Raw genomic sequence first — 26,983 nt, 5'->3', positions numbered from 1 at the left:
CCGGCGAAGTGGTGACGAGGTTAGGACCAGACTACCAAATAAACCTGTGCAGTTATATAATATGCTGCGGAAAATAAAACAGGAATAAACAAGTAAAGATGGGAGGGGTACATGCATTGGGGGAATATCAGTACCAATAGTAAATTAAGAGAAAAGCATAAGAACAATTTAGAATTTACAGCAAAACAATAAGGAACTCGTAACCAATCTATAAATGCTTCATATTATCAATTGTTGCGGCATGCAACCCAATCCCAAAACATTATAACTCTGTTGCGGCGTGCAACCCGATCCATATCATTTATTACTATTGCGGCGTGCAACCCGATCCCATTATATTATTGTTGCGGCGTGCAACCCGATTAAAATATAATATTGTTGCGGCGTGCATCCTGATCCATATCATTTATCACTGTTGCGGCGTGCAACCCGATCCCATTATATTATTGTTACAACATGCAACCCGATCGAAATATAATATTGTTGCAGCGTGCAACCTGTTCCACATATACAATTCAACACCAATCACAACACGAGTCCCCGCAAGGGATCAATAAAGAAACAACTCTAACTCGACGAGGGAATTAACGGTATAAGTAAATAAGTCCCTACAAGGGAAAATAAGCTATAACCAAACTTGTTCCAACATCTAACTACCTCAACTAGCACCAATACTCAATCGTAAGTAATTTCCACGGGGATAATCATAATCCTTGTACAACTCAGAGAAACAACAACTTAGGCATTCGTAGTATTTATTCAGAACACAACAATTTTGATTTAAGACTCACGGTCATGCTTGACACCAACGTATAGATACTCGTCACCATGCCTATACGTCGTACTAAACATCTAACATGTAGCAAATAGGACTCAACTCCTAATCTCTCAAGCTAAGGTTAGACCAAACACTTACATTGATGCCACGAACACAATTCAAGCCTCTACTATCGCTTTACCTCGTGATTCCACCACTAATTCGCTCGTATCTAGCCACAAGTTACTTAATTCCATCAATAAACGCTAAATGAATCAATTCCAATACATGAAAAAATGTTTCCCAAAGTTTTACCCAAAAGTCAAAAATCGCCCCGGGCCCACATGGTCAAAACCCGAGGTTCGAACTTAAACCCGATTACCCATTCCCCCACGAACCCAAATATATAATTTATTTTGAAATCGGACCTCAAATCGAGGTCCAAATCCCTAAAATTTGAAAAAAAAAAACCTAAGTTCTACCCAAAACACCCAATTTCCCCCATGAAAATCATTGATTTTGAGTTGAAATCATGTGAAAAGATGTTAATGATTGAAGAAAACGAGTTAAAATTGACTTACAATAGATTTAGAAGAAGTGTTGTCTTTGAAAAATCGCCCAAGAGTGTTTTGGTTTTGAAAGAGTGTGAAAAATGAAAGATTTTCGGCTAAGTAATAAAATTGCAGGTTGCCGATGTCACATTTGCGACTTGCGAACCCAGACTTCTGCTAAGTTCGCATTTGCGAAGACGTTCTCGCATTTGCGAGTTAGGAATTGTGGACAACTTGTCGCATTTGCGACGACTGGCTAAGATTGGGGGGATCGCATTTGCGATAGAATCCTCGCAATTGCGATGTAGGCTGGCCTGGGCTACATTTTGCAATTGCAACATGGCCCTTGCATTTACGAACTCGCATTTGAGAGCCAGGCTTCACAAATGCAAAGCCTGCAGGCCTGCACTGAAACAGCTGAAAACCTTCAGCTCTCCAAGTCCAAAATTCACCCCGTGGCTTATCCAAAACTCACTCGAGCCCTTGGGGCTCCAAACCAAATATGCGCACTAACCTAAAAATATCATACGGACTCACTCGTCCATTCAAATCACAAAAATAATATCAACAACTATGAATTTAGCATCAAAATCATGAAATTTCTTAAGAACATCAAATTCTCCAATATTTTTCTCAAAACGATCCGATTCACGTCATTTCAACTTCGTTTCTTACCAAATTTCTCAGGCTTATCTTAAATCACATATAAGACCTGTACCGGGCGACGGAACCAAAATACGGGCCCGATACAATCGAGTTTTAAACTCATTTCATTTCCAAAACTCATAAATAATTCCAGAAAGTAATGTTTTTTAAAAAATTCATTTGTCGGGCTTGGGACCTCAGAATTCGATTCCAGACATATGCCCAAGTCCTATATTTTCCTACGGACCCTCCGGAACCATCAAATCATGGGTATGGGTCCGGGCCCGTTTACCCAAAATGTTGACTGAAGTCAACTTAAATCTATTTTAAAGTCAAAATTCATCATTTTCACGGATTTTCACATAATAGCTTTCCAGCTATGCGCCCGGACTGCGCACGCAAATTGAGGTGATGCCGAAAGAGGTTTTTGAGGCCTCGAAACGCGGAATTTACTTTTAATACAAGTGATGACCTTTTGGGTCATCACAGCGTGCCCGCTTCTGTGGTATATGGACCGCACATGCGGTCCCAGCTGGTCCTGCCTAAATTTTCTTCTACGACTCGAAGGCCACTCTTGCGGCGCTACACCTGCAACCCAAAATGCGCAGGTGTGATTGCACCAGAAGTAGCAATGCTTTAGCAATGCACCTCTAAAATAACCGTTCGTCCTCGAACGGACAGAAGAAGGAAGTACCTGAGTCGGGAAAAAGATGGGGATAACGGCTCTGCATAACGGACTCGGACTCCCAGGTCAATGCCTCAGCGGGCTGACCTCTCCACTGAATACGAACAGATGGAAAACTCTTCGATCTCCACGGATAAACCTACCGGTCTAGAATAGCTACCCGCTCATCCTCATAAGACAAGTCCTTGTCCAATTGGACAGTGCTGAAATCTAATACGTGGGATGGATCGCCGTGATATTTCCGAAGCTTGGACACATGAAACACTGTATGCACGGTTGATAAGCTCGGCGACAACATAAGTTTGTAAGCCACCTCTCCCACTCGATCAAGAATCTCAAATGGGCCAATGAACCTAGGGCTAAGCTTTCCCTTCTTTCCAAATCTCATCACGCCCTTCATAAGTGACACCCGAAGCAATACCCGCTCACCGACCATGAATGACAAATCTTGAATGTTACGGTCGGCATAACTCTTTTGCCTAGACTGAGCTGTACGTAGCCTATCCTGATAATCCTAACCTTGTCCAAGGCATCCTGAACTAGATCCGTACCCAACAATTGAGCATCCCCAGCTCAAACCATCCAACTGGCGACCGACACCGCCTACCATACAAAGCCTCATAATGAGCCATCTTGATACTCGACTGGTAGCTGTTGTTGTAGGAAAACTTTGCTAAAGGCAATAATTGATCCCATGAGCCTCCAAAGTCAATGACATAAGCCTAGAGCATATCCTCCAAAATCTGAATAGTCCGCTCGGACTGCCCGTCCATCTGAGGATGAAACGTTGTGCTCAACTTAACCCGTGTGCCCAACTCTCGCTGAAATGCTCTCCAGAAATGTGAGGTAAACTGCGTACCTCGATCCGAAATGATAGACACGGGCACACCACGAAGACGAACAATCTCCCGGATATAGATCTCAGCTAACCTCTCAGAAAAATAAGAGACTGCCACAGGAATGAAATGTGCTAACTTGGTCAGCCTATCAATAATAACCCACACTGCATCGAACTTCCTCTGAGTCCGTGGGAGTCCAACAACGAAGTCCATAGTGATCCGCTCCCACTTCCACTCGGGAATCTCAATCTTCTGGAACAAACCACCAGGCCTCTGATGCTCGTACTTAACCTACTGATAATTCAAACCCCGAGCCACATATGCAACGATATCCTTCTTCATTCGCCTCCACCAATAATGTTGCCGCAAATCCTGATACATCTTAGCAGCGCCTGGATGAATAGAGTACCGGGAGCTATGGGCCTCCTCTAAAATCAACTCTCGAAGTCCATCCACATTAGGCACACAAACTCAACCCTGCAATCTCAAAACTCCATCATCACCTTAGGTAACCTGCTTGGCACCTACACGTTGTACCGTGTCTCTAAGGACACACAAATGGGGATCATCATATTGCCGATCATGGATATGCTCCAATAAAGAAGAACGAGCAACCGTGCAAGATGATACATGACTGGGCTCAGAAACATCCAACCTCACGAACAGATTGGCCAAAGCCTGAACATCCAAAGCAAGCGGCCTCTCATCGACCAGAATATAAGCAAGACTACCCATACTGGCTGACTTCCTACTCAAAGTATCGGCCACCACATTGGCCTTTCCCTGATGATATAAGATGGTGATATCATAGTCCTTTAATAGCTCCAACCACCTTCTCTGCCTCAAATTCAACTCCTTCTGCTTGAACAAGTACTGTAGACTCTTGTGATCCGTGAACACCTCACATGCCATGCCATAAAAATAATGCCTCCAAATCTTCAACGCGCGAACAATGGCTGCTAACTCCAAATCATGAACCGGATAGTTCTTCTCATGAATATTCAACTGCCACGAAGCATAAGCAATGACCTTGCCATCCTGCATCAACACCGCACCAAGCCCAATACGAGATGCATCATAATAAACTATATACGGCCCTGAACCTATGGGCAAAACCAACACCGGTACCGTAGTCAAAGCTATCGTGAGCTTCTAAAAGCTCGCCTCACACTCGTCTGACCACCTGAACTGGGCACCCTTTTGGGTCAACCTAGTTATCGGGGTTGCAATGGACGAAAACCACTCCACAACCCGGCGATAATAGCCTGCCAATCCCAAGAAACTCTGGATCTCTGTAGCTGATGCTGGTCTAGGCCAGTTCTTGACTGCCTCAATCTTCTTTGGATCAACCTGAATCCCCTCTGCTGATGCAACATGACCCATGAAAACTATTGAACTCAACCATAACTCACACTTCGAAAACTTAGCATACAACTGACTATCCCTCAGAGTCTGAAGAACTACTCTAAAATGCTGCTCGTGCTCTTCCCGGCTGTGGGAATAGATCAAAATATCATCAATGAAGACTATCATGAATGAATGCAAGTAAGGCCTGAACACTTGCTTCATCAAATCCATAAAAGCTGCTGGCGAATTTGTCAACCCGAATGACATCACCAAGAACTCTTAATGCACGTACCTAGTGTGGAAACTGTCTTAGGGACATCGGATGCCCTAATCCTCAACTGATGGTAGCCAGATCTCAAGTCAATCTTCGAAAATACCTTGGCATCCTGAAGCTGATCAAACAAATCATCAATCCTCGGCAACAGATACTTATTCTTGATTGTAACCTTGTTCAACTGCCGGTAATCAATACACATTCTCATAGATCCGTCCTTCTTCTTAACAAACAACACTGGCGCACCCCAAAGCGAAATGCTAGGTCTAATGAAACCTTTTTCAAGCAAGTCTTGCAACTGCTCCTTCAATTATTTCAACTCAGGCGGAGCCATACGATATGACGGAATAGAAATAGGCTAAGTGCCTAAAGCCAAATCAATGCAGAAGTCAATATCCCTGTCGGGTGGTATATCCGGCACGTTTGAAGGGAATACCTCAGGGAACTCACGAACAACAAGCACGGAATCAATAGAAGGAACCTTGGCACTAGAATCACGAACATATGCCAAATAGGCCAAACACCCCTTCTCGACCATACGCCGAGCCTTCACATAAGAGATAACACTATGGGTAGAACGACCAGGAGTCCCCTCCACTCTAAACAAGGTAAGCCCGACAAGGCTAAGGTCAAAGTCTTGGTATGACAGTCCAAGATAGCGTGGTAAGGTGATAACCAGTCCATCCCCAGTATGACATCAAAATCAACCATGTCCAGAAGCAACAAATCTACACGAGTCTCAAGACCCTCAATCACCACTATACAAGAACGATGGACTCGATCTACCACAATAGAATCACCTACCGGTGTAGACACATATACAGGGGCACTCAAGGAATCACTAGGCATGACCAGAAACGGTACAAAATAAGACGACACATAGGATTAGGTAGACCCTGGATCAAATAAAACTGAAGCATCTCTGCCACAAACCAGAACAATACCTGTGATAAATGCATCGGAAGCCTCAGCCTCAGGCCTGGCTGATAGAGCATAACATCAGGGTTGGGCCCCACCACCCTGAACGACATCTTTGGGACGGCCTACATCCGGCTGGCCTCCACCTCTAGCGGTCTAAGATCCACCTTTAACACCTCTACTTCCACCTTTAGTACCTCTACCCCCACCCTTAGCTGGCGGAGCGGGCAGTGGAACACCTGGTGCCTGAACCATAGCACGGGAACCCTGCTGCTGCGACTGATTACCCACCAATCTCGGACAAGCCCTCCGGATATGACCATACTCACCACACTCAAAACATCCACCTGAATGCTATGGTTGAGGAAACTGAGACTGACCCTAGCGACCTGAATGATCACCCCAAAAACTCTAGAACGACGGTGCACTGATAAGAGCTGGTAGTGCACTGTAGGGCTGCTAATTAGAATACTGCATATGAGAGCCACAACCACCTGAAGCAGCGTGAGAAACCTGAAGGGCTGATTGAAAATATCCTAGGAGGATGGCCTCTACCATATGAATCTCTACCTCCAGATAAGGTACCACTGAATCGGCCTGAATGACGAGGCCTCTTGTTAGACCCCTGACCACCCCTTGCGATAGTACCATCTCAACTCTCTTGGCCACATTGGCCACCTCCTAGTAAGAAATCTCACTCCTAGTCTCCTTGGCCATCTGAAGTCGAATAGGCTGGATAAGTCCCTCAATGAACCTCCTCACCCTCTCTGTCTCGGTGGGAAGTATGATAAGAGCATGACGGGCCAAGTCGATAAATCTGGTCTCGTACTGAGTAACAGTCATAGAACCCTACTGGAGATGCTCAAACTAGCTCCGATAGTCCTCTCTTTGAGTAATAGGGAGAAACTTCTCTAGAAATAGTTGTGTAAACTACTCCCAAGTCAAGGAGGATCCAGGCAAGCAAAAAGTAGCAAAATCGACTCCATTGGTCTCCACTATCCCCATGTTCCTGAGAACCTCGTGACAGCTGTCTAGATAATCCTAGGGATCCTCAGAAGATGCACTGCTAAACGTAGTAGTGAAGAGCTTGGTGAAACCTATCCAACCTCCACAAAGCCTCCAAAGACGTAGTTGATCTATCACCGGTGTGTGCTGTTGTCAGCTGAAAAAGTGGTACGTGACCTCGCCATTAGCGAAAGGACAAGAGTAGAGGTTTCAATTTAGCAATGGGACACCAAAACGCACGACAGGAAAGAATAAATGTGAAGTTTTTCCTAACTTTGTAGCCTCTGGGATAAATACAAACGTCTCTGTACCGATCCCTCAGACTCTACTAAGCTTGTCCGTGAATTGTGAGACCTACGTAACCTAGAGCTCTGATACCAACTTGTCACGACCCGGATTTCCCACCCTCGGGAGTCGTGATGGTTCCTACTCGTGAAATCTAGGCAAGCTGCGTAATATAGAATCCATAACTCTTTTATTTAGCCTTTTTAACAAGTTAAACCAACATGCGATAAAGAATAAAATATCAATGATAAGTAAATATATGCGGAAGACTTAATCTGATAACTTAGCCAAAACCAGTACGACAATACCAACATACGTCTCTACCCGGAATCTAGTGTCACAATATCACGGACTAACTGCGAATACTACATACAAATGTCTGAAAAGAAAGGTACAATCTATCTCGGAAATAATGAAAACAGAATACATATGAAGATAGAAAAGAACGCTGGGCCTACGGACGTCTACAGGACTACCTCGAGATCTCTAGCTGGACTAAAGGCAGCCACCCAATGCTACGGTCCAAAAGTTGTTGCTCCGAGATCTGCACATAGTACAGAGTGTAGTATCAGCACAACCGACTCCATGTGCTGGTAAGTGCCTGGCCTAACCCCGGTAAAGTAGTGACGAGGCTAGGACCAGACTACAAAATAAACTTGTGCAGTTACCTAATATGCGGCGGAAAATAAAATAGGAATAAACAAGTAAAGATGGGATGGGTACATGCTGTGGGGGAATATCCGTACCAACAGTAAATTAAGAGAAAAGCATAAGAACAATTTAGAATTTACATCAAAACAATAAGGAACTCGTAACCAATCTATAAATGCTTTGTATTATCAATTTTTGCGGCGCGCAACCAGATCCCAAAACATAATAACTCTGTTGTGGCGTGCAACCCAATCCATATCATTTATCACTGTTGTGGCATGCAACCCGATCTCATTATATTATTGTTGCGGCGTGCAACCCGATCCTTATCATTTATCACTATTGTGGCATGCAACCCGATCCAAATATAATATTGTTGTGGCGTGCAACCGGATCCAAATATAATATTGTTGCGGCGTGCAACCCGATCCAAATATAATATTGTTACGGCGTGCAACCCAATCCAAATATAATATTATTGCAACGTGCAAGTCGTTCCATGTATACAGTTCAACACCAATCACAACACGAGTCCCCGCAAGGGATCAATAAAGAAACAACTCTAACCCGACGAGGGAATTAATGGTATAAGTAAATAAGTCCCTACAAGGGAAAATAAGCTATAACCAAACTTGTTCCAACATATAACTACCTCAACTAGCACCAATACTCAATCGTAAGTAATTTCCACGGGGATAATCATAATCCTTGTCCAACTCAGAGAAACAACAACTTAGGCATTCGTAGTATTTATTCAGAACACAACAATTTCGATTTAAGACTCACGGTCATGCTTGACACCAACGTATAGATACTCGTCACCATGCCTATACGTCGTACTAAACATGTAACATGTAGCAAATAGGACTCAACTCCTAATCTCTCAAGCTAAGGTTAGACCAAACACTTACCTCGATGCCACGAACACAATTCAAGCCTCTACTATCGCTTTACCTCGTGATTCCACCACCAATTCGCTCGTATCTAGACACAAGTTACTTAATTACATCAATAAACGCTAAATGAATCAATTCCAATGCATGAAAATAAATTTCCCAAAGTTTTATCCAAAAAGTCAAAAATCGCCCCCGGGCCCACATGGTCAAAACCCGAGGTTCAAACCAAAACCCGATTACCCATTCCCCACAAACCCAAACATATAATTTGTTTTGAAATCGGACCTCAAATCGAGGTCCAAATCCCCAAAATTTGAAAAAAAAATTAAGTTCTACCCAAAACACCTAATTTCTCCCATGAAAATCATTGATTTTGAATTAAAATCATGTGAAAAGATGTTAATGATTGAAGAAAATGAGTTAAAAGTGACTTACAATCGATTTGGAATAAGAGTTGTCTTTGAAAAATCGCCCAAGAGTGTTTTGGTTTTGAAAGAGTGTGAAAAATGAAAGATTTTTAGTTAAGTTATAAAATTGCAGGTTGTAGATGTCACATTTGCGACCATTGCGAACCCAGACTTCTGCTAAGTTCGCATTTGCGAAGATGTTTGGGAATTACGAACAACTTGTCGCATTTACGATGACTGGATAAGACTAGGGGGATCGCATTTGCGATAGAATCCTCGCAATTGCGAGGTAGGCTGGCCTGGGCTACATTTTGCAATTGCGACATGGCCCTCACATTTGCGAGCCAGGCTTCGCAAATGCGAAGCCTTTAGTCCTGCACTGAAACAACTGAAAAGCTGCAATTTTTCAAGTCCAAAATCCACCCCGTGGCCTATCCAAAACTCACCCGAGCCCTCGGGGCTCCAAACCAAATATGCAAACCAATCTAAAAACATCATACGGACTTGCTCATGCATTCAAATCACTAAAATAACATCAACAACTATGAATTTAGCATCAAAATCGTGAAATTTCTTAAGAACTTCAAATTCTCCAATTTGTTTCTCAAAACGATCTGATTCACGTCATTTCAAATCTGTTTCTTACCAAATTTCAAAGGCTTATCTTAAATCACATATAAGACTTGTACTGGGTGCCAGAACCAAAATACAGGTCCAATACCATTGAGTTTTAAACTCATTTCATTTCCAAAACTCATAAATAATTCCAGAAAATAAATTTTTTTAAAAATTCATTTCACGGGCTTGGGACCTCGGAATTCGATTCCAGGCATACGCCTAAGTCTCATATTTTCCTACGGACCCTCCGGGACCATCAAATCACGGGTCCGGGTCCGGGTCCGTTTACCCAAAATGTTGACCGAAGTCAGCTTAAATCCATTTTAAAGTTAAAATTCATCATTTTTCATAGATTTTCACATAATAGCTTTCCGGCTATGCCCTCGGACTGTGCATGCAAATCAAGGTGATGCCAAAAGAGGTTTTTGAGGCCTTGGAATGCATAATTTACTTTTAAAACAAGTGATGACCACAGTGTGCTCGCTTCTGTGGCACATGGACCGCACATGCGGTCCCAGCTGATCCTGCCTAAATTTTCTTCTATGGCTCGAGGGCCACTCTTGCGGCGCCGCACCTGCGACCCAAAATGCACAGGTGTGATTGCACCAGAAGTAGCAATGCTTCAGCAATGCACCAAGTCCAATTTTTGTTCTGGATTCAATCTGAATCAGACACGGAGCGCCCGTGACCCTGTCCGAATACCAACAAGTCCTAAAAGATCATATGTACCTAGTCGAGTCTTCAAATCACATCAAACAACACCAAAAACACGAATCGCATCCCAATTCAAGCCTATTGAAACTAAGAACATTCCAACTTCTACAAACGATGCCGAAACCTAACAAATCATGTCCGATTGACCTCAAATTTTGAACAAAAGTCGCATTTAACATTACGGACTTATTCCAACTTCCAAAATCGGAATCCGACCCCGATATCAAAAATTTCACTCCCGGTCAAACTTTCCAAAAATCTTCCAACTTTCTAACTTTCGCTAAATAACGCTGAGATGACCTTCGTGCCTCAAAATAAATATCCGGACGTGCTCCAAAGACCAAAATCACAATACGGAACTATTAAAGCTGACGAAACTTTATTCCGGAGTCGTCTTCACACAAGTTAAACTACAACCAACTCTTATAGCTAAAACTTCAAATTTAGGGACTATGTGTCCCATCCCACTTCGAAACTCTTCGGAACCCATCACCAAGCACCCCGGCAAGTCGAGTAACCATAAAAATGAAACCGATGAAGCAATAAATAGGGGATCAAGGCTCTTACTCTCAAAACAATCGATCGAGTCGTTACATAAAAACATGTATGCTTTGTATTAGCCTGTAATTATTTTTGTACATTGATTGATGTCTGAACAAGAAATAAGTGTAGGGGATAAACTAGTTTGGAATGCTAGAGGAGTAATTCTTGTAACTATAGTTGTCTTAAGGCTTGTTAACTTGTAATATGGGCGAGATTTAGGAACGAAGATGAGATGGGACATTTCTATTGTCTGTTTTGCGAAGTAGTGCTGATGTTTGTGACTTGAAATTTTCTGGTGTATTTCTTCAATATCATGAAGTGCTATATTCACTGATTAGTAGTAGCATTTGTGATAGTTGGTAAACTTTTGGAGAGGTTTTATTGCTACAAACTAACTATTTGAAACAAGTGCCAAATGACTACGAAGGCAAAATGCTGGAATTTTGTCTGTGACATAATTATTTCAATTTATAAAGGAAAGGGAAAACTATAGAGGAAAATACCCGTAAGGAGTTCGGAGTGGTTTCAAGCCAAAAGTTGCTCATTTGCAAGTTTTTGGAGCATTGATTATGCACATGTGCCAGATGAGAAGAGGTCCAAACTTGATGATAAAAGTGAGAGGTATGTTTTCATTGGCTATGATCAAAGTTCTAAAGGTTATAAATTATATAACCCAAGAAATGGCAAGGTCACCATAAGCAGAGATATTGAGTTTGATGAATATAATGCTTGGGAATGAAAAACTAAAGAGCAAGATTACTTTTTTAGTCATTTCTTTGATGAAGATGATGATGAAAGCGTTGCGGAGCAGCTTATCACACCACGTTTAAAACTCCACCACAAGTTTAAGAAGAAAATGAGTCAAGTTCAAGTCTTCAAGTGAAGTGCCTGAGAAAACTAAAAGTTTCCATGAGTTGTATAAAAATACTGAAGTGGTAAGAAAAGATTCATATGATTTGACTCACTTTTGTTTGTTGGTGGATATGAGCCTTTTACTTATGAAGATGCTACCCAAAATGCCAAATGGAGAAATGCCATGGATGAAGAAATCAAGGCAATCAAGAAGAATGATACTTGAGAATTAACCATACTTCCAAAAGGCAAAAGCACCATTGGTGTCAAATGGGTGTACACATTAAAGAAAAATTCCAAGAGTAAGGTGGAAAGGTACAATGCAAGATTGGCTGCCAAGGGATACAAGCAAAATATCGGTATTGACAATGATGAGGTATTTGCATCGGTTGCTCGTTTGCAAACAATTTATTTTATTATTGTTGCGGATATTTTTACTAAGCCGCTGAAGATTGAGCTTTTTCAAAAGCTAAGAAAGGCTCTTGGAGTGATGAAATAAGTTTAAGGGGGGATGTTAAAATGTGAACAATATAAACTTGTTTAGATTAGTTCATGAACTAGAATATTAATTTAGTACATCTATTAGAGTATGAACACATTGATGTACATTGAAAAGTACAATGTCTAGTAGTGTCATCCATGTACCTTGAAAGGTGTGGGGTGTGGGCTTAGTTATTATATTTGCATGTAGTGTAGGCTAAATACATGAAATATTTCTCCTATAACTGGCCATGTATTGCAAGTCAACTGAAGCAAGTCAAGTTGAATAGAAATCATCCTTTCCTCCACTTTCTTATTTGTGAGTTTCAAGTGTTCATTTGTATTGTCTTGCTCTCCCAAATTTTCTAACAGTTTGGAGCTTCAGTTCTTCTCCAGAGTTGTAATATTTGAACTGAGTGTTTTAGTATTAGTTTTTTTAATTATTGTGTTGATAGAAAACTATATATGAGCCTCAACTATTATTTGTGACTTTATAAATGTGATTCTAAATATGAATTTGTGTGTTTAGAACGTGTATGCTTTGTATTAGCCTGCAATTATTTTTGTACATTGATTGATGTTTGGAACAGAAATAAGCGTAGGGGGAGAAACTAGTTTGGAATTCTAAACAAATAAATCTTGTGACTATAGTTGTCTTAAGGCTTTTTAACTTATAATTTGGGCGAGATTTAGGAATGAAGATGAGATGGGACATTTCTATTGTCTGTTTTGTTAAGTAGTGCTGCTATTTGTGACTTGAATTTTTGTGTTGTATTTCTGAAATATCATGAAGTGCTATACTCACTGATTAGTAGTGGCGTTTGTGATGGTTCGAGCATGTACAAAAGAGAAGCCCATATGCTCTGGTAAGGAGGTGTGAGCGGCTGGTTGTGGAGGGCATAAGAAGAGGTAGAGGGTGGCCTAAGAAATATTTGTTAGTACACTGTATTTGTAAAATAATTCTGGAGAAGATAAAATAACATATAAACAGAAATGTAAAAGAAACAGAATTTAATTCTAGCCCACTGAATTCACAGTATTTCCTTAAGGAACTTAATCCCCTCCTAGTACCCAAGGTTGTGGATTATTTTCTCCTATGATAGAACGAATTACACACTGGTGTAGCGGTACTTCAAACTCTAGTTTTTTAGCGAACACAAAGATCGTTAGCAAATTACACTTATTGTTACTCTCTTTGTAGTTAAAACAATGCATAAGAAAGGAAGAGAATTCAGAAATTCGTATGGAAAATCTGAGAGAATGGACTGGTATTTATAGCCAATATGTTGGGCTCAAATTGAAGAGGTGCAGTTCTTCAGAAGGGCTGTTTATATAAAACGGCAATAACATAAATGGCTATTACGCAACAATAAACCGGGAATTCATAATGCGAAAGAAACTTAATTTTCTGTTACAAAAACGGAAACGGACACTTAATTTTCCGTTGGATTTAATATTAATTTTTCGTTTACAAAAAATGGATATTTAATAATATTATGTTAATATTTACTATCAACAAATAAATTTAGTCCAAAAAATTAATCAATCAATCATTTGACCAAATTCAAATCCGAATCTGAAGTCCAAGCCGAATAACGGCGCGAGGCTTGTCTTTTTCTTAACTCTTTAAGAGCTAGAAGAAGAGCAATTGTATATATACCCATCAAAAACCTTTTCCTTTTCCAATATGGGACAATGTCCTTTTATCAAGGAGGGAAACTTAAAAATATCATTTTCCCTCAATTTCTCATTCACTCTCTTTTAAGCTACATTAAGCTTAAAAAACCCAAAATCCCCTACATGAATGGGGAATGGCTATATCACAAAAATATGCATGAAAAAATGTGTGATTCACAAACAAGAATTAATCGCACCTGGATAAGTATGTCGGATATACTCAGTCAATCGGTAGATTTGATATCTTTGAACTGTCGAACCTTGTTGTATACCTAGACAACCATAAGTCACACAATCAACCCGTAACCATCTTTGGTTCTCATTTTTGTGTTCGTTCAGCCATGAACAACGCCTGGTTTCATAAGTGCGTAGAGAAATGGCCTTACAAAATTCTCCTTGAAGCGGCTAACACTTCTCACTTCAGGTGATTCCTAAACGTGTCATCCTGTAGATACACTATTTGATATACCCCGTATCAAATTTAGAAATCATTAAAATGCCTTAATGCTTTATCCTTGGTATTGAACATTGTCTCATCGCAAGAATGGACCAAACTTTTAGTTGACAATGTTGAACTATTATTAATGACTTTGTTTGATCTCCTTGAACCTAGATCTTGGGATCTCTAGTCTTCTAGATAGAGTTACCGCCACAATGACTTGTTCTCGGCCATAGTCCTATTCCCCTCGATGATTTGTCAACTAACTCTCTAGTTAGGCTTTTTGTAAGTGGATCCGACACATTATCACTTGACTTTACGTAGTTAATTCTGATAATTCCTCTAGAGAGTAATTGCCTAACGGTTTTATGTCTTCATCGTATATAACGAGATTTGCCGTTATACATAATGCTTCCAGCCCTTCCAATTGTCGTTTGACTATCGCAATATATACATATTGGTGCCAACGGTTTAGGCCAAAATGGAATGTCTTCCAAGAAATTTCAGAGGCATTCAGCTTTTTCACCGACTTTATCTAAGGCTATAAATTCAGCCTACATTTTAAAGCGGGCAATACAAGTTTATTTGGTCGACTTCCAAGATATCGCTCCTCCACCAATAGTGAATACATATCCACTTGTAGACTTAGAATCAGTTGAATTGGTGATCCAATTTGCATCACAGTATCCCTCAATCACCGCATGATATTTACTGTTGTACAAAGCAAAGTCCTGGCTATGTTCTAGATATCCCAAAACTTGTTTCATTGCCATCTAATGAGATTGACCTGGATTGCTCGACTCAATTTACTTATAGCACAAGCTATATCTGGTCGTGTACAATTCATGATATACATTAAGCATCCCAACACACGAGCATAATCCAATTGTGATATGCTTTGGCCTTTGTTCTTTGCTAATGCAAGATTCACGTCAATTGGAGTCTTTGCAACTTTAAACCCTAAGTGCTTGAATTTTCCAAGTACTGTCTTAATATAATGAGATTGTGACAATGCCAGACATTGAGGAATCTTATGGATCTTAATCCCCAAAATTAAATCAGCAACTCCCAAGTCCTTTATTACTCATTATCATCATATCATCCACATATAAGCAAACAATGACTATGTGATTTGGAACATTTTTTAATGTACACACATTTATCACATTCATTTATCTTAAAACTATTTGAAAATATTGTTTGGTCAAATTTCGCATGCCATTGTTTGGATGCTTGTTTTAGTCCGTAAAGGGACTTAATAAGTCTACATACCTTCGTTTCTTTAACTGGAACCACAAAACCTTCAGGTTGTTCCATGTAGATTTCTTCCTCTAAATCTCCATTTAAGAAGGTCGTCGTAACATCCATTTGATGAATTTCAAGACCATAAACTGCAGCTAATGCTACTAACATTCGTATGGATATAATTCTTGTAACTGGAGAGTATGTATCAAAATAGTCAAGACCTTCTCCTTGTCTATACCATTTGACTACAAGTCTTGCCTTATATTTATTAATAGTGCCATCATCTTTCATTTTCCTCTTAAAAATCCATTTAGAACCCAAAGGTTTATTTCCAGGAGGAAGATCAACCAATTCTCATGTATGGTTATTCAATATGGATTCTATTTCACTATTGGCTGCCTCTTTCCAAAATAATGATTCCAAAGAATACATATCTTTTTTAAATGTTTGAGGCTTATTTTCCAATAAGAAAGTCACAAAATCTGGTCCAAATGAAGTAGACGTTCTTTGACGTTTACTACGTCTTGGATCCTCCTGATTGAATGTACTTTCTTTTGTTTCTTCCCGAGGTCATTTAGATCCTTCACCATTCGACTTACATTCCTTTTTATGCAAATACATATTTTCAAAGAACTCAGCATTATCTGATTTTATAACTGTTTTATTATGAATGTCGGGATTTTCTGATTTATAAACCAGAAATCGATATGCTTTACTATTGGTCGCATATCCTATGAAAATACAATCAATGGTTTTCGGTCCTATTTTTACCCTTTTGGGTTTAGGAACTTGCACTTTTGCCAAACAATCCCACACTTTATAAAATAATTCAAGTTGGGCTTTCTTCCTTTCCATTTTCATATGAAATGGATTGTGTTTTGCTATGGGGTACTCGATTTAGTATCTGGTTAGCCATAAGAACGGATTCCCCCCCCCACAATTTCTGTGGCAAACCAGAACTTATCAACAATGCGTTCATCATCTCCTTTAATGAACGATTTTTTCTTTCCGCAAACTTATTGGATTGGGGCGTGTAAGGGGCCATTGTTTGATAAATAATTTCATATTCTAAACATATTTCTTCAAAAGGAGATTCATATTCACAACCCCTATCATTTCTTATCATTTTAATTTTCTTGTTAAGTTAAGTTTAAACCTTATTTTTGTATTGCCCGAATGTGTCTATTGCTTCATATTTACTATTATGTAAGTAAACATAGCAATATTGAGTATTGTCTTCAATAAAAGTTATGAAATATTTCTTTCCACCGCGAGATGGTATTGACTTCATATCGCAAAAATCTATGTGAATTAAGTCTAAAGGATTTGAATTCCTTTCAACTGACTTATAAGGATGTTTAACATACTTAGATTCCACACATTGACATTTTGATTTGTTGCATTCAAACTTAGGCAATACTTCTAAGTTCATCATTTTTGGCAAGGTTTTATAATTGATATGACCCAAATGTATATGCCATAAATCATTTGACTCAAGCAAGTAAGAAGAAGCTGAATTTTATTATTCTCAATGACCATTACATTCAGCTTGAAAAGGCCCTCAGTGAGGTAACCTTTTCCTACAAACATTTCATTTTTACTTATTACAACCTTATCAGATACAAAAACACATTTAAACCCATTCTAAACGAGAAGTCTAGCAGAGACTAAGTTCTTCCTAATCCCGAGAACATGAAGGACGTTGTTCCGAGTCACCACCTTGCCAGAAGTCATTTTCAGAAATATCTTCCCACATCCTTCAATTTTGGCCGTTGCAGAATTTCCCATAGAAAGCGTCTCTTCAGGTCCAACGAGAGCATATGTAGAAAACGCTTCTCTAACGGCACAAACATTGTAAGTGGATCCAGAATCAATCCACCACTCCTTAGGATTTCTCACCAGGTTGCATTCAAAAATCATAGCACACAAGTCATCAACATCGTCGTGCTTTTCAAGCATGTTTGCTTGACCCTTCTTCTTGTCTTTCTTTGGAGTATGAGAATCTGTAGATTTGTGTTCAGCTTCCCATAGTTGTAGCAATTTTCATTGAACCGCTCCTTGCTTGGGTTGCTTTTCGGTCCAAAAGACTTCTTCCTCTTTCTATTATTTTGAGGAGTATCCTCAACAGTGTTTGCTCCCATTATTGTTGAGTTTCCAATGCTTCTCTTTTCAGCAGCTTTGTTCTCCTCTTCGATTCTCAACCAAACAATTAGATCTTCAAGTGACATCTCCTTGCATTTGTGTTTCAAGTAGTTTTTGAAGTCCTTCCACAAAGGAGACAACTTCTAAACATCGCTGCAACATGGAATGTTTCATTGATGACAAGACCTTCAATGAAATTTCTGTTAGTAAAAATAATAAAATTAATACTTTCAACATCAGTATTAATTCGACTTATACCTTCAGCAATGGAAACCGTGAATAATCACTTGCAATTCCTGGACTTGGGTAATAACAGACTTGCTATCTACCATTTTGTAATCCAAAAATTTAGCGGCAACGAATTTCTTCAACTCGGCATCTTGAGTTTTTTATTTTCTTTCAAGAACATCCCACAGCTCTTTTGACGTTTCCACATTACTATAGACGTTATATAGGAACATGAACATCTTCCTTTTCTGGAGTTTCATCGGGCAGAACAGGAACATCTTTCTTAATGAACTTCTGCAGACTTAAAGTCGTCAAGTAGAAGAACATCTTCTACTGCTACCGCTTGAAATCAATCTCTGGAATAATTTTCAGGTTTTCTACCGGTGCCAATGCCGGTGTTGTTCAGCTTGTCGATGCATTGGCAGTCACCATCGGAACAGTCTGGTTTCCGTTGTCATTCGTCATTTCTGTACAAGAATGACACAAACAAACGTTTAAAAACTGGAATTGGAGTATAACACAAATATAGAAAACAATTAAGTTCCTTAAGTACAATGTATTTGTAAAATAATTCTGGAGAAGATAAAATAACATATAAACAGAAATGTAAAAGAAATAGAATTTAATCCAAGCCTACTGAATTCACAGTGTTTTCTTAAGGAGATTAATCCCCTCATAGTACCCAAGGTTGTGGATTATTTCCTCCCAGGATAGAATGAATTACACACTGGTGTAGCGGTACTTCAAACTCTAGTGTTTCAGCGAACACAAAGATCGGTAGCAAATCACACTTACTGTTACTTTGTTTGTAGTTAAAACAATGCAGAAGAAAGGAGGAGAATTCAGAAATTCGTATGGAAAATTTGAGAGAATGGACTGCTATTTATAGCCAATATGTTGAGCTCAAATTGAAGGGGTGCAACTAGGGCTATTAATTTGGATCGAATATCCGAAATCCGAACCAATCCACTTAATTTCGGATTGTGTTTATTAAAAGTTTGGATATTCGGATCGGATTCGGATTGTATAATTGTAACCCAATCTGATCTAAAATCTAAAATTATTAGGGCATGTATAAATATTAAACTTTAATTTCGAATAGTCAGTACTTCCTTTACATCTTCCTCCAAGTTATTACCTTTACAATTATTGGATTAGCTATATTGGCACCATAGTACTGTCCTAATTGCAGAAACATGAATTTTTCATATTGTATGCCTCTTTTACAAAGAAAATATACATATAAATTTGCAACTTTGATGCATAATAATTCGATCCGAAATTCGAAAATCAGATCTGATCCAAACTTTAAAATTAGATTTGATCCGATATTAATTCGGATCGTATTCGGATTGCATTTTGTAGAATCTGATTCTGAAATGTGCTAAATCCTATCTGATCCGATCCATGCACAATCCTAGGTGCAACTCTTCAGAAGGGTTGTTTACGTAAAATGGCCGTAATGTAAATGGCTATTTACGCAATAATAAGGAATTCATAACACGAAGGAAACTTAATTTTGCGTTACAAAAATGAAAAACAGAAAACGGACACTTAATTTTCCGTTTACAATAAACGGATATTTAATAATATTACGTTAATATTTACTATTAACAAATAAATTTGTTCCAAAAAATTAATCAATCAATTGATTGAATCTGAAGCCGAAGCCGAAGCCGAGCAAGCGAGCGAGCGACGACAATGCGAGGCTTGTCTTCTTCTTAACTCTTTAAGAGCTAGAAGAAGAGCAATTGTATATATACCCATTAAAAATATTTTCTCTTCCAATATGGGACAATGTCCCTTTGTTAAGGAGGAAAACTTAAAATTTTCATTTATCCTTTATTTCCCATTCTCCCTTTTTTAAGCTACATTAAGCTTTAAAACCCCAACAGTATTGGGGAGAGGTGATTAGGCAGGACATGGCGAGACTTCAGATTTTCGAGGACATGGCACTTGATATGAAGATGTGGAGGTCGAGTATTACGATTATAGGTTAGGAGGTAGTTAAGTCTTGCCTTACTTCGTACCTTTGTAAGACTAGTCTGGCAGTGTTTTTGTATAAGATCGCTAGTGGCGATGTTGTGTCTTACTATTTCATTTTTCATAGTGCCCGACCTATTTACTAGCTATCGCCTTTGCTTTGCATCTCTTCTGAATTTCATGCTGTTTCTATTTTTCCTATGATTTTTCTGGTGGTACTGATATTGTCTCTTTTTGCCTTTTGTCTTCTTGAGCCGAGGATCTTTCGGAAATAGCATCTCTACTCCTTCGGGGTAGGGGTAAGGTCTGCGTACATGCTACCCTTCCCAGACCCAACTAGTGAAAATTTTACTGAGTTGTTGTTGTTGTAACTATTTGAAACAAGTGCTAAATGACTGCGAGGGCAAGTGATGGAATTTTGTCTGTGACATAATTATTTCAATTTGTAAATGCAAGGGCAAAGCTGTAGAGGAAAATAGCCGTAAGGAGTTTGATAAGCGCCATTTTGTCTCAAACTCTCAATAAAAGCTGAGGACTGCTACAAGGACGAGTTCGAAACCTAAATAATGAGTTTTGGGACTCAAAATACCTTTATACAGTTAAAAAAAAGTTACCTTTCTAACTAAAATGCAGTATAATACTGCATTTTAGTTTAACGAAAATTTAGCCGTTAAAGGAAAACGTAGTATAATACTGTATTTTAGTAAAGCGCAGTATTATACTGCATTTTCCTTCTTCAATTTAAAATCCCCATTTCTTCCCCACCCACGACAGAACAGCCCCTCCCCCATTAAAATACTCCAGCAGCAGCGGTCCCCCCTCCCCCGATTTAAAAAAAAAACTCGAGTGTACCCCACCCGTCACACAAAAAGTGAAGATTATAGGTCTCGCACACAACCCAAGCCTTCGATTGTTGTGGTTTCCTTGTTTCGGGCTCAAAATTTCAAATTTCCGACATTTCTAAAAACATAAATCGAGGTATTCTGATATAGTTTATGTCGAAACTCGTATAATTATGCATATTTGTTTTCTTGAATGTGTTTCCACATTGATTTGTGTTTTGTTTACGATTAAATTTGTATTTTATTTTTACCCGGATTAAATTATTAATGTTTAAAAAAATAGTTAAAAGTTGAGAAATAATTTTTATTGTTAATAAAAATGTTCATAAATTTCTTTTATTGTTTTATATGTAATTTCGTGAATGTTATGTTCATATGTTTGTTGTTTTTATTTAGTTTAGATTATTTATTTGCTTAAAGAATAGTGTCCTTTTAGCGTAGTAAAATATAGAGCCTTATGGCGTAGTAAAATATAGAGCCTTTTAGCGTAGTAAAATATAGAGCCTTTTAGCGTAGAAAAACATAGAGTCTTTTTGCGTAGAGTCTATGTAGTTTAAGTATGTACTAACTACAAACTCTATCCAATTACACTTTACAAAAATTAATTATTTAATTTATAAAACAAACACACAGAACTAAGAAATTAATATATGATGTCAAATTAAATATCGAGCGTGGAACTCATAGATATATACCCTGTCCAATTAAAAATTAATTATTTAATTCCTAAAACTAATCAAATTGTAAAAATATTAAAATTGACACACATAAGAATTCAGGATAGCTTGGTGCTAATGTGCCTCAAATATCGAGCCTGGAACCCATAGTTATATATTGTGTCCAATTAAATAATTAAATAGTAATTATTATAACACTAACAAAATTGTAAAAATATTGAAATTGACACACATAAGAATTCAGGTTAGCTTGGTGCTACTGGCGTCAAATATCGAGCCTGGAACCCATAGATATATAATGTCTCCAATTAAATAATTAAATATTAATTATTATAAAACTAATAAAATTGTAAAAATATTGAAATTGACACACATAAGAATTCAGGATAGCTTGGTGCTACTGTGCCTCAAATATCGAGCCTGGAACCCATAGATATATATTGTGTTCAATTAAATAATTAAATATTAATTATTATAATACTAACAAAACTGTAAAAATATTGAAATTGACACACATAAGAATTCAGGATAGTTTGATGTTACTCGGCGTCAAATACCGAGCCCGGAACCCATAGATATATAATGTGTCTAGTTAAATAATTAAATATTAATTATTATAACACAAACACACAATTAATATTGTTTAATTTACAGTAGACGACATGGCCGTGCCACCTGTGCATCCTAGACCAGCCTTGGATCTGATATTAGTGTTATAGGGCAAATATACGTCCGCCTACGTATGGGAGGGATAACTAGTGGATTAGACACTCCGCGCCAGGCGACCGGACGACTTGTGGAACTTTTTGAGGGAGGGAGCTTTCCATCCTCACGTAGTTGAGCGCCTCATTAATACGGGCTTCTATAGGATTTTTGAGATTGGGCGGTTGCAGCTCGACTGGTCTCTGATCACGGCATTGATAGAGCGGTGGCAACCGGAGATGCACACTTTTCACCTGCCAATTGGCGAGGCCACCATCACGCTTCAGGATGTTCAGGTTTTATATGGGTTGTGTGCTGATGGACCAGCCATTGCACTGCCTCAGTATATGAGATCTATGACGCATGCCCAGTATTTGGACTTGCTGCAGCAGTTTACTAGTTTTAGGACATAGGGTGAGGATACAGCTAGAGGGGGCAGTCGCATTGCTGTGACAGCTATCAGACAGCATTTGGAGGTATTGCACCCCGACATCACCGGCGAGACAGATGATCTCCATATTCACCGGTACACGAGGTTGGCGCTACTCCTTCTTTTTGGGGGTGTCTTGTTCCCAAACTTCGGAAAATCTAGTGAGTATGTGACTTCTACTTTATCTTTAGCAGCTAGATGAGTTTCCCCAATACAGCTCGGGTGTTGCTATTCTTGCTCACCTGTACAGGAGTATGTGTCGGACTAGCATGGGCACCTAGAGCGACATATGTGGTTTTCTGCCGCTTCTACAGGTGACAACATATTCGAATACTCTGTTCATGACTTCCAATTCTATATAGTCAAAATGACTCTTAAATTTTACGTTAACTTTGTATGTTAGGTTTGGGCCTGGGAGCGGTTCCTGCCGTTGCAGTCACATCTACCACCATTACTTCCAGATGTAGCACATCTGTTTCTCCCTATAGCAAGGAGGTGGGTTCTCCGACGTGGAAACTACCGAGGCATTGATGCTCATCATAATCTCCCCCTTGTCAGGGATGTGTTGGATATTCTAGAGGCCGCACATGTAAATATGTACCTAAACTTATTTGTTATAAATTCACTTGTGTTGCGCATACTCACTTTTATGTTATTATTTGATAGTTCATCTGGATGCCATACAGCGACGAGAGTTGATAGTTGGCCTGCCCGATTATTGCTCGGTCGACTGACAGCTTTGGAGCACTTTCGTTCCGCTGATGTGCCTCGATGTTGTGGAGCACAATGCCACAGATCGGGTACTTCTCTAGTTTCACCGTCCGCAGACTATACCAAGGAAGCCTGCATGGGTGGCTACACATTATCAGCGGGATGATCGTTTGAGGGTGGATGACGCATTTGTAGCATGGCTAGAGACGCAGGTCCATATTTGGGAGCAGCAAGAGGACCTGATTCTGCAACCACCTTCACAGATCCAGGCGGCAACTATTGAGATGTATACGTCATGGTACCGCCGTCATACCTGACTGATGATTGGGAACCCCGTTCATGAAACTGGCGGTCGGTTTAGACCATACGCCGGGAGGCACGAGGCACTGGTATGTATTTGTTGGAAACCATACTTATAACTGTGATATAGCGTTATGTAATTAAATTTTTTAAATGTTGTGCAGGCTATTGGTCATCATATGGTCTACCGGATGGGATAGGAGATGCAGCAGCATGCCGACAATCCTGTAGTCGTTGAGTGTGGCCGGCGGGTGGTAGAATTGGCTCTCCAGACACTGCAGGGAGCCAGAAAGGACGAGAGGTTAGATCACGCAGTTGAGTATATGGTTCCAGAGCAGCACCATTGGGGTAGGCCTGTCCCACGAGGCAAGGGTCGCGCACGAGCCAGGGCTGCCCCACAAGCCAGGGCTGTCCCACGAGGCAGGGGTTCCCCACGGGGTTCTGGGGGACGGTAAGGAGGTGGTCCTCAGCAAGGGGGCATTGAGGAACCTGTTGACCCACCTGTTGAGGCACCTAATGAGGATCTTGGAGATGATCATACGGGTTATTTCCCTCAGCTAGACAAGCCTTCCAACAGCATGCCGTCGCACAACCTTCAGCTGGATCTGCTAGCATCGCAGGTCACCCCGTCATATCCATTGTTGATCACGGGTACATTCAACAGAGATGTAGAGCAGTTCTTTTCAGGACCATCTATTGCAGCTGAGGATCAGCCGACCCGAGACATGGATGGCGGGCGCAGGTTGAGTTTTGGCTCATCCCCCGCGGTTCATGTGGATCTATCACAAGAGTAGGTCTGTTTGTATTACTATTAAATTTTTTTTCTTTCCCTTAATGATTTGCCATAAATTAATTTCTAATTTTCTTATTAAGGCTTCGTCCCAGCCCATCACGGAGCCCACTGTATGAAATGATGAGGACACCACGGATGCTTATACTCAGGAGCCCGACGAGACCATGGTGAGAAAATATTTTTGACTTAACACGTACATTACTAATATATATTTTCATATGCTAAGCTTAGTAATTGTTTTGTAGGTTGCTGACGGACCGACGGCCCCTTCTACCGATCCTGCCAGATGTATTGGCGATCATGCTGCTGCGCATCCTCACATAAAGAGGCGACTTGATGAGGATGATCCTGATAGGGTACCCGGACGACAGGGGATGCGCCTCAGGCCAGCGGCTGCACTGAAGCACACAGGCTGTGGGACTCATTGATTTTTTTTTTTGTATTTTGTGTAAATACTACATTATGTAAATAATAGCAAGAATTGTATTTTAATAACAATTTTATTTTAACACAATTTGAACAACAATTTTATTTTAACAGTACAACACAAACATAAACATAGCAAACCTAACATAACATAAATTCAGTACAACTATTGAAAACACATGATGATAAGGGAAATATAAAGATACACTATGCTCAACACATACATGTCATTGTTTAGTCACGACCGCCTAGTATTCTCTGCTCCAACCACTTGAGTTGGTCTTCCAACTTTTTTTTTCTTCTTCCACCTCCTTGAGTTTCGCCTTCAACTCCGCAATTTCTTGTTTGGATTGTCCCTCTCTTTCCCATTGCTTCAAACACAAACTATGCAGAGAATACAACTTGTCTTTGTAGTATTCCTGCTCACATGGTTCATCAATCCATACCTCAAAATTGCAAACAGGTTCGTTGGGTTGCCTATAAAACTTGTTCATACACGCCCAGTAGCGGCGTCCAGCTTCTTCCCAACAATCGTGCATCATGCATATTTTGTCGCACTCGCACCTTGGGACATAATGGGGTTGTTGAGACATTTGTTAAAGCGTAAAGAGAAACCTTGGTTTTCTGAAAATATTTGTTATTGGTTATTGTTAAGCGCAGAAAATAACTAGAATGTGCCTGTTATTTATAAGCAAGATTTCACACAAAATGTAGTATTATACCGCGCTATACATATTAAATTTTTCTGAAACGAAACAGCTTTTGCGCAGTCGGTTCAGCTTTTTTCAGACCGATAAGACAACACGCAAAACGTAGTATTATACCATGCTATACATATTAAATTTTTCTGACACGAAACAGATTTTGCGTAGTCGGTTCAGTTTTTTTCAGACCGACAAGACAACACACAAAATGTAGTATTGTACCGCGCTATACATATTAAATTTATCTGAGATGAAATAGCTTTTGCGCAGCCAGTTCAGCTTTTTTTAGACCGACAAGATAACACACAAAATGTAGTATTGTACCGCGCTATACATATTAAATTTTTCTGAGACGAAACAACTTTTGCACAGTCGGTTCAGCTTTTTTCAAACCGACAAGACAACACACAAAACGTAGTATTGTACCGCGCTATACATATTCAATTTTTCCTATTGGTTATTATCCTTTATTTTCCTGTACGTTGCTTTAGTTATTTTCTTCGATTCCTTTTTTAAGACAGCGGCCATTTTAAGAAGCAAATTTTTAAGAAGGATAATAAAGGATGTCTTGATTTTATAGGTTTTTTTAAAAAAATTTAAGATTGGTCTTCTTTACTAACACCAATAAGTTGAATGTTTGAACTACCATATCATCATCCCAATTCAAAAGATAATGTTAAAAAATAAGATGTAACAAGGTTGTGGAAAATAATTTTATTTAATAGATATTGCAACATACACAAGTACAGACACTTATTACAAAAAACAACACGAAAACAAAAGACTAGGTGTATCCTAATAGTTGGGTACATTCGACGAACTTGCAACAAGAGCTGGATTACCACCGCCACCCACACCAGCTGAAGGACATTTACGACGGTCGTATCCTATTTGTGAGCATATGCCACATTTACGCGCATAAACGGTGTCACCAACATTCATTTGGTTCCATATACGCGTTCTCTTTTGCACTTGTAGCTTGCGCAAATAGTCCTTGTTACACACCATTTTAAAAGGTTCCGACGGCCAATAATGCTCAGCACCCAATGGCTGCAACTGCCCACTGCATGTGTCTACGTATGCAACAACACTGTATTTCCTATTAATATAGTTGGTTGCCCCTAAACTAACTTGTTGAAAGCACTTCAAGGCATGTGCGCACGGTATGTGGTAGATGGTCCATTTTTCACATGAACACAACCTGCTGGCTTCATTCA

Source organism: Nicotiana tabacum, chromosome 1, assembly GCF_000715075.1.
Source record: "Nicotiana tabacum cultivar K326 chromosome 1, ASM71507v2, whole genome shotgun sequence".
Lineage (NCBI taxonomy): Eukaryota > Viridiplantae > Streptophyta > Magnoliopsida > Solanales > Solanaceae > Nicotiana > Nicotiana tabacum.
Note: the sequence above shows the minus strand (reverse complement) of the source record.